Here is a 5599-nt window from a genome sequence, read left to right as displayed (position 1 = left end):
TAATTATCAAAGTAAAAGTAGAATAAGAGAAAGTTTAAAGATAAAAGCCTCTGGGTGTCATCCTTCGGTCAATATGGAGATGTATAAGTTTATACACTTTTCCCAAACAGAGCGGGGGATCCAACACACATTCCATTGTACTGTGTATGACTCATGTCTGTTAGGGATTTTGGTCAATATTCTTTTTTCTTTTAAGATTTATTTATTTCTATTTTATGAGAATGAATGTTTGACTGCATATATATATGTGTGTGTGTACATATATATATGAATATATATTGAATATATGGAATATAGAGAGTATATATGGAATATATAATATATATTACATGCATGCAGTGTCCACAGGGACCAGAAAAGGCTATCAGCAGAGTCCTTGGAACTGGACTTGTAGATGGTTAGGAGCTGCCATGTGTGTGCTGGGAACAGAACGTGGGTCCTCTGTAAGTGTTGTGGTTTGCCCTGGAGTTATCTGTATTTCGATGCTAATTCCACTGCCCCAAGGACAGCTGCCTAGTCACTACTCAGGACTCAGGTGACTTCACCAGAACCTTCTCCCCATTGAATTTGTAAAATACATGTGAGGGGCAGGTACAGGATAGAAGGAGGCCTGTCATTGGAGGAGAAGGAAGGATGAGTGGGAGAGAAGTTTGAAGGAAGAGGAGGAGACTGGACCAGAAAGGAGGAAGAGACAGGAGGGAGAGGGAGAGAGAGAAGTCGTGGCAGGAGAATATGGCGGGGTGACGTTATGATTCTACGCTGTACCTTTACAGGTTGTTACAAATGTTCTTAAGGGATGGATGGTACTGGGCTTTGTATGTTTAGGTGGCAATTATAGCTTATCAATTGGGTCAAAGATTATTATGTTGTGTGTTCTTTTATGTGACAGTTTGACTGTAGGAAAGTGTGTGGCGACAGGAGACACTGGGCTGCCGAGGAGTTGGGATGTGTTTCCGCCAAGATACCTAGCAGATATCTTGGGGCACCATGGTGCCAGACCTAGCGAGGTAAAAGACAATAATACTTTTTTTATTTTTATATTTTTACAACAACATGTAAGAACAGCCAGTCCTAACCACCAAGTCATCTCTTTGGCCCCAGATCAAGCGCTTCTATTTCTCAGGAAACTGTTTACTTATTTTGATTTACTTCCAGATCCTTTATAACCTATGTGCCTGACTCAGGGCCACGGGCTGTTAATGAATGAGTGTATCCTCTCCTCCCTCCAGGACAAGAAGTCAAGACAGTCACTAATGTTCTTTACTCACCCATTGGATCACACAGGTCAGACAATCCGACCGAGGGACTTATTTCTATTGCCACAGCCATGGGAAGGGCTCTAAAAAAGTTATCTTTGTCCAACATATTGGAAAATGAGTGTAAGGGGAAGAAATTGGCCTTGAACTCAACAAGATCTTGGATCCTAGAAGAAATGTGGAACTGTATCCCTTACCTGTTAGATTTGAACTGTGTGATTACTGTCACATTCTCTGGCTTAATGGCTTTACTTCAAGATGAGGTCACGCTCACTGGTCTCCCAGCATCCCTCAGTCCCTCCCTGGGATACCCTGCTCCAAACCCTGAACTTTCCAGCCCAGGGGCTGTGCTGCCTTTCTTCCAGAGGGTCCTCCCTCTATAATTGGATATTTTGGTGTCTCCTCCTCTTCCTCCTCTCCCTCCTTCTTCTCCTCTTCTCTCTGAACATGCCTGTCTTTTCTCTTTCTCCCCCAATGGTGACTCCCCTGGCTTCAATTCTTGGGACCAGCAACTCACCCAAGAGCAGCTTCCTGACAAGCCTGCCTTTAATATATCTAATCTGATTTAAATTGGCTCATTTCACTGGCAGTGGAGAAATAACCTATCAACAAGTTTGGTTCCAAACATTCACACTGGACATCTCGCAATTGCCCGTAACCTAACTTGTAATCTAACTTAGGTTTCATACCTAACTTGTAGTCTCCCCAGGCACCTGAACACAGGTGGTGCACACAAATTCCTCCAGGCACACGCACAAATATCCATACAAATAAAAGAGTGAATGAGAGGATGGAGCCCAAACGCTGCCTGGTGAAAACTCCCGTTCTGTGCTCAAAACTTTATAAATTGCCAATTTCTCCTCCACTGCAGCACCTCAGAAGGAAGGGTCTCCTGAGACAGGATTTTCCATAGGATGTTCATGGAGCTGAACTGGTCCTAGTGAGAAACTAACAAACAACAAAGCTGTCAATAATAATAATAATAATAATAATAATAATCAAAGAGCTCAAATATGAACAAATTATAGCAAAACAAACAAACAATAGGCCAGAATAAATGGCTTAAAATGCTCAGGTGAGATTTTTATAAATAAAGGGCAGGGAAATCAGGCTGAAGAGTGGGCTCAGGAAATAAAAGTGCCTGCTGCCAATACTAACAATCTGAACCCCACCCCAGGACCCACAAGGTAGAAGCAGAAAACTGACTCCTGTAAAGTTGTCCTCTGACTTCAACAGGTGCTCAGCAAAATGTGTGCACACATGCTTACTCAGCAAAATGTGTGTGCACACATGCTTACTCAACAAAATGTGTGTGCACACATGCTTACACACAAGCACACGGAATAAGTTTTTTCTTTAAAATGCAGTAAAAATAAATTAACAAGGATGAAACCAATGGATATGCCAAAGAGGATGGAGAAAAGCCCGGGAGACCTCACCCCATACACAGAGAACTAATGGAAAAGCAGCTGGGAAAGCTGGGAACAGAGAGGTAGGTTTGAGAGGAGAGACCATGAATTTGAAACACAGCAGCAAGGAGGTGTGTATGGGAGGGTTTGGACGGAGGAAGGGAAGGGACAAGTGTTGTAATTATAGTAATTATATTAATATAATCACATTCTTCATTAAAAGTGAAGAAGAATAATGGTCATTACCAAGTCTTTTAGAATGCAGTTTCTCATTTGCTGTGGACATGACCATAAAGAAAAATTCCCATTAGGTTTTCCATATGCTACTTGACTAGCAGTTAACCTGTTGGGAACATTTTTTGAGCAAATCTTTATCCAGTTGTTACTTTATATGTAGATGGTTCTAGAATGTTCATCCCATTACCCCCATGTTCTTATTATGCAGGGCTGAAAGCACAACTGGATGACCTTGAGAAAGGGCTGTTTTCAGATGGCCTGGATGGACAGCAAAGAAAACAAACCAACCCCTTAAATAAAGATTAATTAACAATAAATAATTTTATACATTAAAAAAGAACCCTTAAAAATGGAGAAGAAGTAGGTACAAAGAGCAGAGTTTTAGGAATGACACCCTATATGGTCATCCTCCTGCATCAGTCAGTTTCCCTTTAGTACATTGGTCAATTTTCTATTTTTGCCTTCCGAGTGCATGGGCATCTTAACTAATAAACATCCCTTATTCTTTTATTTTCCATCACTGTCTTGGAATATACAAATTATGTTTTAAACTTCCAATGGTCTCTCTTAAAATGTTTTGTAGAAACGCATTTAATAAAAGCCAATAGTTTCTTAACAACAACAAAAAGTCAATAAAACACTGAGCTAAATAAAGGCCAAGAGAATCATAGCCCGTGATTTAAACACATAAATAACAAACTTGAAGTGAACCCAGGGCATCTTAAAGTCCATGCTTAAAAAATATATGATTGATACCAAGGTTTGCAAGTTGATGAGTATATAATTAATGTAGAAGGAAGGTATTAGCATTTCATCGTGAATTCTTTTTTGTGGGGCGATGGTGGTGCACACCTTTAATCCCAGCATAGAAGTAGAGCAGGCAGATCTCTGAGTTTGAGACTCAGCTAGGACTACACAGTGAGTTCCAGGACAATCAGGACTACACAGAGAAACCTTGTCTTGAAAACCCAAAACAAACAAAGCAAAAAAGAATTCCATGCAAGAGTCACCCTGAATTCAAACCAAGGTCCAAATATTCACCATTATTAGGTTTTTTATTTATTTATTTATTTTTTTTTTTTTGGTTCTTTTTTTCGGAGCTGGGGACCGAACCCAGGGCCTTGCGCTTCCTAGGTAAGCGCTCTACCACTGAGCTAAATCCCCAGCCCCTATTAAGTTTTTAAAATACATTTTTATTTTATGTACATAAGTGTTTACCTATCTGATGCCTGCAGAGGTCAGAAGAGAGTGTCAGATGCCCTGGAATTGAAATTATAGGGTCTATCACTTAAAAATTACTGATAACTTATAGATAGATAGTTCTGAGCTGTCATGAGAGTGCTTAGAATTGAACCCACGTCCTTTGTAAGTGTGGCAACCCCTCTTAACCGCTGAGCCCTCTCCTCAGCCAGCTCCTAAATCTTTAAAAGCTTTATTTTATTTTTAGTTATGTGTGCATGCATGACCCCTCCTCCCTTCCCTCCCTCCCTCCCTTTGCGCGCGCACGCGCACATGGAGGCCAAATGTCAGAACCCCTAGAGCTGGAGATTCTGGCAGTTGTGAGCCGTGATCATTTAACTGCTCAACCGCCTCTCCAGCCTCCTCAATTTTCTTATTAAAAGCAACAGGGTCCAGCCCACTTAAAACTGTCTTGTAGCTCATGACTATTCTTGCTTTGTACTACAGCCTGTCTTCATGTTACATGAGTCAAGACCATTTTCTCTATAGGGGCTTACTCTTCTTTTCAGGTTATATCACGACCTAAGACATATGTCAAGGAGTTTCTCTCCATTGCAAGTTGTGATGGCAGCATTCATGCATTCACCTATTACTCCACAGCCAGGCAACCCCTTTCTTCTGTTTGCCAGAGATAAGGTATGCCTGGATAATGGGTTTGTTTAGATGTTTAGCTTTGTATCGTCTACATAAAAATTATGCCTTTCAAACCAAAGAGTTTGTTCATCTGTTCTAGATTTATTTATGTTGATACATTTTTCTTTCCCTGTGTGGTCTGCATAGCAGAAGAGGGATCCTGTGGAACTGCAGTTGTAGACGATCGTGAGCTATCATGTGGGTGCTGGAAGTTGAACTCAGATCCTTTGGAAGAGCAGCCATGAATAGCGGTCTTTCCAGAGCCCACCTCACAAAAGACGTCTTCTACACGCACAGTGTTGTGTGTTTCCATTCACTCTGGCTTGTGACGTTTTATTCAGATGTTTAGAATGCTTACAGAAACGTTAATTGCCTATGACAGATTGTGAAAGCAGTATCTTTTCAATATAAAAATCAGTGAGGATGTTTGTGAAGTGTCAAATTATAGAAATCATAATTAATGTCATCTTATTTCATCACATAGCATGTTTACAGGAAGTATAGAAAATTAAGGACAGCACAGACGCAAAAAAAGTCACTTTACTGCCATAGCTGGTCTACAACTCCAAATATTGTTTTTTCTCCTGTTACATTTGAAGTCATTTTAGTTTGTTTTATTTTGCACAGTTAGAGGTGGAACCTAGAACCTCCCTCACTCCATCATCAAGCGTTCTTTCTTAGAGCTACAGCGTCGTGGTTGGGGGGTGGGTGTGTGTTATGTTTCATTTTAAAAACCACATGAACGGGGGTTGGGGATTTAGCTCAGTGGTAGAGCGCTTGCCTAGCAAGCGCAAGGCCCTGGGTTCGGTCCTCAGCTCCGGGAAA

At 41.0% G+C, this 5599-nt stretch overlaps 1 non-coding gene across 1 annotated transcript; it reads left to right on the top strand.

Annotated features, from left to right (window-relative positions):
• The first annotated feature begins 2901 nt into the window (after nucleotides 1–2901).
• Nucleotides 2902–3023, top strand: LOC120094469 (small nucleolar RNA SNORA32). The gene has a single exon (XR_005488778.1). It is a non-coding gene; the product is annotated as a small nucleolar RNA SNORA32 (small nucleolar RNA).
• The last annotated feature ends 2576 nt before the right edge of the window (nucleotides 3024–5599 follow it).

This window comes from Rattus norvegicus, chromosome 8 (genome assembly GCF_036323735.1).
Source record: "Rattus norvegicus strain BN/NHsdMcwi chromosome 8, GRCr8, whole genome shotgun sequence".
Taxonomy (NCBI): Eukaryota; Metazoa; Chordata; class Mammalia; order Rodentia; family Muridae; genus Rattus; species Rattus norvegicus.
This window is presented reverse-complemented; position numbering and strand designations above follow the sequence as displayed.